Genomic DNA, 13,515 nt, shown 5'->3' with positions numbered 1-13,515 from the left:
AGGCGACAGAACTATAATCGAAACATTTACATCGCTAGAACACCGACTTTCGTTGTAGATATTTTTACAAACAATGTTCTGTCGAACATGCTCATCAGTTTACCCTTGAGCTCAATTTCGGGCGTACTGTCAAGTATATAGATTCTTTCTAAAATCGCACATCGAGAATGTGGAATGCTTTGGCCAACTCTGTTTTTCCCTCCCATTTTGATATTCAGAACTTTAAGACCAATGTGCACCGGTATCTTCTTTTAAATCCTTCCATATTTTCCTAAGCGCGCTCGTACTGTATTTAAATATAAACATATAAAGGGTACTAATGAAATAACCCCTTGAGTATTTGTGAATTAAAAAAAAATATCAAACCAAACCAAAACCAAAAAAAAAAAACAATATTTTCTGCGAAATAAAATAAGATTGAAGCCAATATTTTGAATTTTTGAAAAGCTATTTGAGCCGAAAGTAAATGTTTACCAAGTATTGTTTTTTTTAGAGTTTTAGTTTTTGTAAAAAAACTGTCTATTCGATTTTTTTTAAAATTTTACCAAATGTTGAAAACAATATTTCTTATAAGATAAAATTAGTTTGATGCCAATATTTAAAATTTTTGAAGAGATATTTGAATCGAAAATCAATTTTTACCAACTTTTATCTATTTTTGTTTAGGTCTTTATTTTTTGTAGAAAAACTGTCAATTCGATTTTTCTCAAAATTTGTCCTTATGTTGAAAACAATATTTCTTATTAAAAAAAAATAAGTTAGAAGCTATTATCTCAAAGTTTTTAAAGATATTTGAGTCGAAAATCATTTCTTACCAACTTTTGTTAATTTTTTTTTTCGGTTTTTAATTTTTTGTACAAAAACTATCAATTCGATTTTTTTTAACTTTAACTGAATGTTGACAACAAGATTTTTTGAAAGATAAAATTAAATTAAAGCCAATACTTCAAAGTTTTGAAAAGATATTTGAGTCGAAAATCAATTTTTACCAATTTTTATACATTTTTTTAGGTTATTATTTTTTGTAAAAAAACTGTAAATTCGATATTTCTCAACATTTTTCAAAATGTTGAAAACAATAATTCTCATAAGATGAAATAAGTTTGAATAATAAATTTCAAGTTTTTGAAAAGATATTTGAATCGATATTCAATTTTTACGAACTTTGAGTAATGTTTTTTTAGATTTTTATTTTTTATAAAAAAAAACTGTCAATTAGATTTTTCTCAAAATTTTATCAGATGTCTTCGTTGCAAAAATTGTTTTAGAGATGAAATCATATTTCAGTCGTAAACTTTTGGAGGTGACAATTTTTTTTTTAGTTTTATTGATTTATAAAAAAACCGTTATATTGTTTTTTCAATTCATTTGAAGTCTCCTCTGGGTTTTGAGATCTGGACGACGAAAAACGCTTCCCAAACATACGGACGTGCGAACACACGTACACAAGCACGCACAAACATCTCTCTAAAAATCTTTTATTTAGACTGTTGAAATGTCAAAATGGTCAGTTCGACAAATCGAACCGATTACAATAACTTCCTATGGGAAATTAATTATTGGATTACACAAATAGTTTTAGTGCTATAGGTAAACAGATAATAATTTGCCGTATTGAATTGAACTTCCGAATTTCAATAAAACTACATAAAAGCTAATCTGAATCAATAAAAAAGGTTCTATTGTGTTTGTGCGTGTGATTCATTGATAAATATTTTTTTAATTGTTTAACTTAAGGTCTGGATCCACCCTTGATAACATTTTTTGTTGTTTATATTCATTTATTTTTAATATATTCACTAAATAAATATACTATAAGCCATTTAACAACCTTGACTCTTCGGTAATAAAAACAAGTACTTTTGGTAAGTGTCGTATAATCAGTGGTGCATTTAATTTTGATAACGCCACAACACTAGATTATCCAGTGCTGCATTTATACTCGTAGTCAAAAGAAGGCGCTAAGCTGATGAATATTTACAATTTTGAAGAATTGTTGAAATTTTTGTTTACAAAAGTTTCTTCTCAAAGTTTGTGTCAATGTCAATACAAAACTATTTGTATTGTTATTTAGATGATATCATACTACGCTTACCGCTATAATATTTTAAGAAAATGCTTTTTGCTTCTATTTATTTAATTAAAACCTGTAACATTTTTCACTCAATAAATGAATCGTATTTCATTTGTAAACTAAAGAAAAGTTTTGTCAATGCTTACAAAAACACTGTTTTTGTTGATTGTATTTGACCAATTCTTTGATAATGTTTTTAGTGTTGAAAATAGGCTCTTTTGGATTGGGAATGCAAATAAAAAACGATTTCATTCCTTCTCCCAACGTTTCTTAAGAATTCCTTACTTCTTCAGGGGATATTTTTCTTTATTCAATATTTAAACACTGTTTTTTGTTCATAAGGTATTCCATGGTACTTCGTACCAGTGTAAATCCTTTGTAATTTATTGGGGAAGTGTTTAGCATCTTCATGCTTTCACGTTATGCACCCGTGAATTGGCCTTCAAAATCGTTCAATTTTTACGCCGCCTGACTATTTTACCTGGGAATAGTTATATTCCTTAGTCTACTTCACCAATAAGCCCGAAACGATTGACTGGTGGGAGGACAACATTCGCTGTGATACCCGGGAAAAAATTGTGAAAAAACTCATCGAAAATTGGACCTCCAGATTATACATTAAAAAAAACCCTTTGTGTGTTCTACAAAAATAGAAAGAAAGTTTCAAAGAATTGGCATATCCACGGTGCATTGGAAAAGACCGTAAAAATTGGCTAAAGGTGTTCAATCACAAAATCTCTGTGGGACTTATCAACTCTTTGTAAAGAACTTCAATGCATTGTTAAAGTGCCTACCGTTCAATTTTAAGTAATTGTGTAGTTTTGCCTCGTTAAATTCCTTAATAGCGAAATATTAAAAATAAAACCTTTACTAAGAAATTTTACTAATATTTGTACTTAAGCAATTAATTAGTAAATAAGTCTTATTAAAACAATATGTTTAAAAATGACTTAAATATAAAAAACTATATTAAGAATTGTATTGATTATGGTACATCCAATTCCTTTAGTAATTTCAAGCTTTAGAAAAATAGGTAAACTAAGCAACACTCAAGAAGTCATAATTTTGAATCTATTTTTATAATTTTACATATAATCAAAATGAGATTTATATTTCAACGATTATTTTTGTAAACAATTTTTAATATAAATTCGTTGCCTCTTGCTATGATTATCGGATTAGGAAGATCGATAATAATTTATTATTCCTATAACTAAGTATGAATGAACTTCAAGCTTTTATTGGTTGATAAAATGTGTACTTATAAATAAATTATTATTGATTTGAAAAGATTATAAAAGTTCGATAAATTTGACTGATTTTGCACATTCCATAAATCAATAAAAGGTTGAGAAACAAAACAAATTTTTAATCGAGTTCAAAATGACAATGACATTCAGTCATTTTCTATATTTATAAATGTACACACTTAAATTTAATTTTTAAATACTTTATTTTAAGTTCTTTTGATATGGTGACATATCAACACACCAAAAAACTTAAAATTTGTATTTGAATTTAAAAATATCGAATATATTTGTAATAATATATTAGTTAAGCTATAAGTACACAAATCTGCTCCTGTCAAATGAGACAGCTTAAATTTAATCAAGATAGAAGTATTATAAACGCCATATGTAAACAATAGGTCCGTTCGTGTTCCTTCCTAAAACAGTCTAATTTTATGAAAAATCACAAAATTAAACTAAATCCTGTTCGCGTACTTAAAAATGTCGTAGTTTTTCGTAAAAGAGAGCGCTAAAGAGAGAGTAAAATATTTCCCCAACCTACGAATTTTAGCCCAAGAAAATACTGATGATTTGTGAAAAGTGTCAAATTTGATAGAACTTCAAATAAATTTAATAAACTGCTCGCTTTTGCTGTCCTTATAAAATTAAAAATTCTTTTCCAATGAACAGCAACAAGATTGCAGTTTTCAAGTTTCATTTTAATCAAGTTTTTTCTTTAAAAAAAAAAACAATGGACCAGCATGATGTTGCTTGATTACAAAAAAAATCTAAATACGAACTGAAACGATGATTTTCAAAATTTATATTTTTTTGACACTCAAATTGTGGGGAAAATTTGTTGATTTCCCGTTTGCTTACGTTTTTGTAGTTTTGTCTTTTTGTGAAAGAATTTTACCGCCACTCTTTAAAATATCTCTTTTTACGAATTTTAGTGCAAAAAGTACGCGGACAGACCTAATAATAGGCAGTTAGGTATTAAAAAAAAGCCCTTTACAGTGGTTTTCAATGGATTCTACGAACACATTATTTATGTAAGGTTATTGGAAGACCCCTTTTAAAAACCTTTTGAAGACCACAATAAAGTGTAGAAAACTCACATGTTTTCAAAGTAGGAAATATATAATTTAAATTTTACTGACACATAAATAATAATTTCTCGAATATCGAACTCAAGAAATCACCAACCCACTTGTAAAATATTGTGTAATATTTGATGATTAAGTATGTGAGTTAAACGAGTTTTAAATCAAATAAACATTTTAAAGTTTTGGTATTTTACTAATGTTGTTGTTTTGATTTGGCGATATATTTTTAAGAATTCTTGTAAGTTGCTTCGATAGAAATATAAAACGTAATACAAAAGAAAACAAATCATACTTTAAAATAGAAAATTCTATTTGAGAATATTTGTTGATTTTAATAATACAATGATTTGGGGAGATGGAATGGTGCAACAAGTTTAACAAATTACTGAGAAATTGTAAACTAAATCAATTAAACAGCAAATAATTACACTTGTCGCAGAATAAATTACAATATTTTTTTAAAGGATTAATTTGTCCTGAATTCGAGATGACTTAAAATTTTTCTATCACATTAGTTTTTTAAAATAAATAATTTTCTAAACTTCTACACTAATAAACGGTGATTTTTTAAGAGCTTGAGAACTTAAAAAAAAAAAAAACGCATAAAATTTGCAAAATCTCATCGATTCTTTATTTGAAACGTTAGATTGGTCCATGACATTTACTTTTTGAAGATAATTTCATTTAAATGTTGACCGCGGCTGCGTCTTAGGTGGTTCATTCGGAAAGTCCAATTTTGGGTAACTTTTTCGAGCATTTCGGCCGGAATAGCCCGAATTTCTTCGGAAATGTTGTCTTCCAAAGCTGGAATAGTCGCTGGCTTATTTGTGTAGACTTTAGACTTGACGTAGCCCCACAAAAAATAGTCTAAAGGCGTCAAATCGCATGATCTTGGTGGCCAACTTACCGGTCCATTCCTTGAGATGAATTGTTCTCCGAAGTTTTCCCTCAAAATGGCCATAGAATCGCGATCTGTGTGGCATGTAGCGCCATCTTGTTGAAACCACATGTCAACCAAGTTCAGTTCTTCCATTTTTGGCAACAAAAAGTTTGTTAGCATTGAACGATAGCGATCGCCATTCACCGTAACGTTGCGTCCAACAGCATCTTTGAAAAAATACGGTCCAATGATTCCACCCGCGTACAAACCACACCAAACAGTGCATTTTTCGGGATGCATGGGCAGTTCTTGAACGGCTTCTGGTTGCTCTTCACTCCAAATGCGGCAATTTTGCTTATTTACGTAGCCATTCAACCAGAAATGAGCCTCATCGCTGAACAAAATTTGTCGATAAAAAAGCGGATTTTCTGCCAACTTTTCTAGGGCCCATTCACTGAAAATTCGACGTTGTGGCAGATCGTTCGGCTTCAGTTCTTGCACGAGCTGTATTTTATACGGTTTTACACCAAGATCTTTGCGTAAAATCTTCCATGTGGTCGAATAACACAAACCCAATTGCTGCGAACGGCGACGAATCGACATTTCACGGTCTTCAGCAACACTCTCAGAAACAGACGCAATATTCTCTTCTGTACGCACTGTACGCATTCGTGTGGTTGGTTTAATGTCCAATAAAGTAAACTGAGTGCGAAACTTGGTCACAATCGCATTAATTGTTTGCTCACTTGGTCGATTATGTAGACCATAAATCGGACGTAAAGCGCGAAACACATTTCGAACCGAACACTGATTTTGGTAATAAAATTCAATGATTTGCAAGCGCTGCTCGTTAGTAAGTCTCTTCTTTCTCTTTGACACCATGTCTGAAATCCCGCGTGATCTGTCAAATACTAATGCATGAAAATCCTAACCTCAAAAAAATCACCCTTTATTATAAAAATGAAAGATTTGTATTTTTGTATGTAACGAATAAACTCAAAAAGTACTGGACCGATTTTAATAATTCTTTTTTCATTAGAAAGCTAAATTATTACTGAGTAACATAGGCTATATTTATTACTAGATTACTATAGAAATCTTTAGAAACTCCTAATAAAACCAACCGAAGGTGTAAAAAAATAAGCCATAAAATGTCTTTCATCGCATACACTGCGAAGAGTATTAATGATAGGACAAAAAATGTTTGACAATATTATAGAATATATCAATATCTACAAAAAACTTCGCGAGACCATAACTCTAACTATTGTAGTTACGTCATTATAACTACTTTTTTACATTTAACAAATTGATAAAAATGCCGATAAACATCAGGCATCCATATCATTTATAAATTTGTGTCCAAATAAATAATTTAATATTCAAGACGGTGTCAATACCTGATGATTACTTTTTGAATTATTGAAATCGGACATTCCATTCAAAAGATATCATGAAATTAAAATTAAAATACATGCTGGCGGCGCGCGGCCGCCAAGCAGCGCATGGAGTAACCAACTGCCTGAGAAGGGGGTGCACTATTATGAACTAGGTAGCCACGCGGCTTATTGGCGTGGTCGGCTGCTTACGCAGTGGATGCAAGCTACATTGAATATTTAGAGTTTTTTTAACACATTTTTATGCTTCACTTAAAAAGTTCTTTTCAGAGCTACTTAGTTTTAGTATTAGGAATCACACTTAATTAAAAATAGGTACGCCTGTTATGCTTTTAAGTAATTTAAGCCCTCCCAATATGTGTAATGAGAGATAAGTGATTGTAGCAACTTTCATTATGGGTCCAGCGACTGGTCAGCTCGCACATGTTCCGCGGATCCAGATAATACCAACTGATTTGCCCATATCTTTTAAAAGGCTACAATTCCCTTTAAAAATATCCTTTGCCCTAACAATAAATAAATCCCAGGGATAAACTATTTCGATAGTTGGTATCGACGAAAGAGTGCCTTTCCCACGGGCAATTGTATGTGGCACTGGAGTAGGATCTCCTAAAAATCAATACGTTTTGTTGCCACCTACAAATACCAATAAGCATACAATTTTTTTCTAATTTAGTGATTAATGATCGTTTTTTGTAGTTTCCGTGGCATGATGGTTAGTGCGATGGACTGTCATGCGAGAGGTCTTGGGTTTGATCCCTGCCTATGCCATCTAAAGTTTTTTTCACGGGTACTGCCTCTTGCGAGAAATTGACAAATTCTCCAAGAGTAATTCTTGTCATGAAAAGTTCTTTCTCAAATTTGCCGTTCGGATTCGGCTTAAAACTGTAGGTCACTTCTATCCCTGACAACAGTACTCGCACACAGGAATGGTTTCGAGTTGTCAGTCACTACGTCCTAGTTCTAAAACAGACTGTTGGGCGACCCAATTTTAGATCGTTTTAATTAACATGCTTATAACTTCAATATCTGTACCTATTTATGTCTTCCCGTGCAAAGCCGGAACGGGCAGCTAGTTTAAAATAAACAACTTTAGAAAGTTGTTCAAGTGGTAGACATGTGCATTCAAGAGGACACAAGCGTCCACAGGTTTTTCTCAAAACCCACTTCTATCTATCAACTCCTGCTCTCACCTCCCCGTAGTGAACATCGGGTACCTAGTACCTCAACTGGAGATTGGGTTCCAACCCCAGTGGATTGTTGTTGGGGCAGCAACGAGAGAGGGGGGGGGGGAGAGGTGTTTCCACTAAGGCACTTCTCCTTATCCAGGTGGCAGCGGACGAATTCTCGAGATGGAATCAACGGTGGCGTCCACAGTTCCAGTAAGGTTGAACTACTTAGTGAACACCTTATAGGGTTTTTTCGACATATTCGGAGCCCAGGCCTGTAAGGAGCGGTTTATCCGGTTCCCCATCCTTGGAGTTATACTAAGGATCTGGATGTCCAGGTTGGGGGTTGTGCCGTCGGGGTGACTTCCTGTCCACGTAAAAAATACCTTAGTTGCGAAGCACCAACAAGCCTCGGATACGAACGGATTCACTGTTGACAACCCACGCAAACGAAATAAGGACAACGAACTTCGGAACTGTACGTGGAATGTTAGGTCCCCTAACAGACCACGTGCAGCCAAACAATTAGCGGAAGCCCTAAACTACTACAAGGCAAATATTACCGCCATCCAAGAAGTGCGATGGGATGGACCGGGAAAACGCAAACTAAAAGACTGCGATATATACCACGGCCACTGCTGCCGAGAACAAAGACAGCGTCTATTTGGGTGTGGATTTGTTGTTGGAACTAGACTCAGGAAAAAAGTCTTAAGTTTCAACAGTGTGAGTGGCAAAACTTTTTCAACAGTTTTTAATTGTATTTAAAATTTAACAATCGAATTAACGTTTTATACACACTTAGGCCTTTCTTTTGGCTTAAGTTTGTGGATTCTAATCCACAGCCACGTTAATCTAACCTAACCTATACATAGCCGAGCTAGCTGCAATTTACAGGGCGATCTCTGTAGTTCAAATAAATTCTGAACGTTTCTTAATCCTCACCGACAACCTTGGTATACTCAAGGGGCTAAGCAACGTTAATAACAAATGTCCATCTCTCCAAACCTAAAGAAACTGCTTGTACTACAGCACAAATATCACTTTAGCTTGGATACCCGGACACTGTGGAATAGAAGGTAATGATGCTGCTGACCTTGCAGCAAAACACGCTATTGGCTACCCTCAGATACTTGAGTATCCTAAACTACACCGACTTTTCAAAACAACTTTCACACACTTTCAAAAGCTAGAGCTTTCAGAAAAGTGTGCGAAGCTCTCAAACCTTTCTTCAAAAACATCAACCCTGCAACCCACGTGTCCAATATAACCAGTCCTTTACCAGAGAAGAATTTATAAACGTATTAAGAGTTAGAATAGGAAAAACACTGTTTACAAGCAATCACTTCTACACTCGTGAAGCTCCAGAGAAATGCTCAAATTGTTAAACACCTCTTACAATCTGGCATATTTTTGTAGAGTGTCCTGTTTTTCGACAAACACATACTGAAACAGACGACGTAATTGAGACTCTGGCAAAAATCTTAGATCCATCAAATGTCAAAACTATCTGTCGAATTAAAGCTGCTATATCTGCTCACCAGAAGTTTGATGAAATTTAATTATTTTAGTTGCTATAATTATAAATAATGTAAAATGTAAATAATTAAAAATGTTTTTTTTTTTCCTTAAGCCTAAGTAAATAAAAAACGGCATCGCATGGTATGGTGCCTGATGCCTTAAAATAAGTAATTAATAAATTAAGTTTGTAAGTTACTTCAATAAATAAATAAATAAATATTTCGTTGCAACTTTTGGAAGTAAAAAAAAAAAACAAAAGTTTTGGAAAAGTGTCAATTTGCTGAGATGTCAGATTTGAAGTGCCAACAAAACGTTATTTTCAAAATAGTTCTTTTAGAAGATCTTTTTTGTGATAGGTTGTAATTTAGGGCAAAGTTTTTCCTTAGATTTTAGAAATTTAATCTTACGCCGCAAAATTAAAAACATCATACAAAGTTATAAGAAAAGCAACTCCAATCAGAATTAACATCTTCTATTCAAATAATAAATACAATCATTTTGTATGTGTGAACAATAATTAAATTGTGTCGCGCTATCGCTTTATAACTAAAACCAACTTTTTTTAATTGTTTTACTTTATGCAAATTTTATTGAAATATGACCTAAGTGGACGGTTTTTTTTATTATCCATAGTTGCAAGCACATACCATAAAGTTAATATAATGTGCATCCATAAAGTAACTAACATATAAACTATAGGAAAATTAAATTTTAATTGATTAATTTAAATCTTAAGTAATTTACATATGAGATGTTCATAACTTAAAAGCTGAAGCCATCTAGCGGTGGCTGCCGTCAATTTGAATTTACAAACATGGATTACCAATTTTTAGAAGAAATTAAGAAGATGATAATTTTGAATTGGCTTCAAACATTACTGCATATCATTCTTTTTCCTAACACATTTTTCTTATATTTTAGGGTTATTTTAACAAGATGATTCGAGAGTCTGTATGCTAATAACTCTCATCAATTTCCGTACCTTACAAATCTGCTAAAAATTTTCATTACAATCATATTCAGTTTTATGAATATGTATTTTAAATTTTAAACAAAATAAAATATCAACGAAAATCATTTGTATATGTATTTGATTTATTCTTTTTTTGATTTCAAGCTGGTAGCGCTGATAACTGACACCTGTCACACTTAGCTGTCATTTGAAGTGCTATAATATCTTTTTTAAATGTTTGCTATTTACGATAATGGATTTCTCCGTAATTAAACAAAGCGTTGTGACTTTTCGTACATATTGCGATTATTATGGTCGTCATAGACCGACTGCGCAAGCAATTGTGAAGACGTTTAAAGAGAGTGGAAGCTTAACTCTGAAAAAAGGAGACTCTCTAAACTGCAATAGCTATAGAGGCATTAGTCTACTTAACATCATCTTCAATAACCTGATTCATCCTTATCAGTGTGGTTTTAGACCAGGAAAGTCCACAGTCGACCAAATATTCACAATAACCCAAGAACATCTAATCGAAACCCACCAATTCTTCATTGATTTCGAGGGCGCATATGACTGCATCTACGAGGGACAAGCCATGTCTAGTTTTGGCATCCCTGCCAAATTCGTCCGTTTGTGCAGGATGAGCATAGAGAATTCACGTCGATCCATAAATGTTAAAACAACTTAACATAACCTTTCGATGTCAAAACAGGTTTTAGGCAACGTGATGCACTGTCATGCAATTTCTTTAACATCGTCCTTGAAAGAATAGTACAACACTAGAAGCATTATCTTTCAAAGGTCTGCCTAATCTGTTGATATTGCCATAATCGGAAGATCTCAGCGTCTTTTGTGAGTATTGAGGCAGAGGCGGCAAAAATGGGTTAAACAGTTAAGGACTTCCCCTACCTAAGCTTTGCTATGAACGTAGAAAATAACAACAGCACTGAGATCAAACGAAGAATAACGATTGCTAACCGCTGTTTTTTTGGGCTAAGAAAGCAATTGAGTAGCAAAGCCCTCTCTCGGGCGACCAAATTGTAGCCATTTAAGACCCTCATCCTCCCCGTCCTGCTATACGGTGCAAAAGAATGGACTACGACAAAAGCGGATGAAAGCACCTTGGGTCGTTTTGAGGGAAAAGTTTTTTGGATGATCTACGGTTCTAGGAGGTAAATGGAGGAGTAGGCGAAGATGGAATTACGAACTGTACGGGCTGTACAGTGGCATTGACTAAGCCAGAAGGGTGAAAGTCCAACGACTGAGATGTTTGGGTCACGTAGTGCTCATGGAAACCAATGCTCTGACAGGGAAAGTCTTCAAATCCACACCAACAGAACAGCGCAGTAAAGGAAGACCGCGGATCAGGTGGAAAGTGACTCCACCCAAATTGGAGTACGAAACCGTAGACATCTAGCTAGAGACCGTGCCAGATGGAGCAAGTTACTGGATGAGACCCTAATTTACAAAGAACTGTAGCCCCACTCTAAGGAAAGACGTTTTCTTCTTTTCTGTAATGGTTTGATTGAAAGTCTCATTCCAAAGGGTCCTATCCCGCTATTTTGGGCACGATTGTAAAACGGTTCTAAACTTGTACTGCAGAGATGTGGCAGAAGGTTTTGTAAATTGTTTAAAAAATACCCTTTTCAATGGTATTAGATCAATTACTCTACAGGATTCTAAAAAGGTTTTAGAAAAGCTTAAATTCATATTTTAATCCTTAAGATTATTTTATGCGGAGAGAATTAAAGAGCGTGCCTAAAAAACACGCTTACAGGAATTTTTAAGTTTTTCAGATAGATTTAACGGAAGGAGTGTCAAAAATATCAATAGAAACATTTTGTGCCGCCCAACGTTTAAGAGCTCACATTAAAGAAGAACAGAAATTATGGCACTACGAGGTACATGGAAATCGGAATCGCGTTTTGAGTAAGAAAAGTTTTAATTTTTTCTAATTAAATATTAACTCATTGTGATCTTTTTTACTTAAGATCTTAAGTGTATACGCTTTAAGGCTGAATCACAAACACGCTAGAAATATAATACATGCTATCACAATGGAGTCAACCTCACGTTTCGTTTGACCATCGTAAGGAAAAGAACGTAATGTGAATCCAAACGGAAACTCTAGTTCAATTATCTAAACATATGCTTTGTCTGACAGCTCAATAGCTTTACAAAAATGTCAAAATATTTGCTCTTTGGAGTGATGAAATAATAGAAATGTCATTCAAAACAACCTCGAAGCAGGCCCACCTTAACATTTGCTTTGTCTGACAGCTCATCAGCAGTAAAAAAATGTCAACAAACAAAATATTTACAGCTTCAGCTGTAATTGAACTAGAGCTTCCGTTTGGAGTCACATTACGTTACATTACGTTCTTTTCCTTACGATTGTCAAACGAAACGTGAGGTCGAAGCTCCATTGTGATAGCATGCATTGAATTCCTATGGCTGAACTCGTAAACGTCAGGCGAAGCCGAAGCTGAAGCGTGTATGTGTTTCAGCTATCAATTATCTGAACATTTGCTTTGTCTGACAGCTCAGCAGCTGTAAAAAAATGTCAACAAACAAAATATTTCCTCTTTGGAAGGATGAAATAATGGAAATGTCATTCAAAGCAATCTCGAAGCAGGCCCACCGTAACGCAGACCAATCCGAAGCGTGTTTGTGATTCAGCCATTAGTGTTATAGTGACGAAATCATGCCCCAGTCTCGGTACTTAAGATAATTTATTACATTGCTCAATGAGTTCAGATTAGATCATCAGTCTTTCCTATAAATTGTCACCAGGACTTCGAAATAAGCTTTGGGTCCATTTTTACGAATGTGTGGCGAATTTAACTTATTTGTGTTCAATGCTTTTAAAAGGTAAGTTGTGAAAAACAAACAATCAATGTAAATTAACAAAATTCAAAGCCCTTATTATGATGAATTGGTGGTAATTGGTGTTTTTAACGATATTTTTCTAAGAAATATTATTCAGAATTATTTCTGTCACTAGGAACTAAAAGGTTTAATATACTCCCAGTTCTCTGATAGGTTATACTTATACTATAAGTCGATAGAAAATAATTTCAAAACTTTATCGAGTGTCTATTGATTTTTTTGCAATAATTGTAGACAGAAATATCAACGGAAATTATACATTCAACAACATCTAAAAGACCGATACTGTATGTTATCTTCT

General features: G+C 33.6%; 1 protein-coding gene across 2 annotated transcripts in view; it reads right to left on the bottom strand.

Annotated features, from left to right (window-relative positions):
• The window catches only part of LOC129942473 (phosphatidylinositol phosphatase PTPRQ), a 40,324-nt gene that overhangs the window by 25,699 nt on the left and 1,110 nt on the right, over window positions 1–13,515 (bottom strand). The window lies entirely within an intron of this gene.

This window comes from Eupeodes corollae, chromosome 1, assembly GCF_945859685.1.
Source record: "Eupeodes corollae chromosome 1, idEupCoro1.1, whole genome shotgun sequence".
Taxonomy (NCBI): Eukaryota; Metazoa; Arthropoda; class Insecta; order Diptera; family Syrphidae; genus Eupeodes; species Eupeodes corollae.
This window is presented reverse-complemented; position numbering and strand designations above follow the sequence as displayed.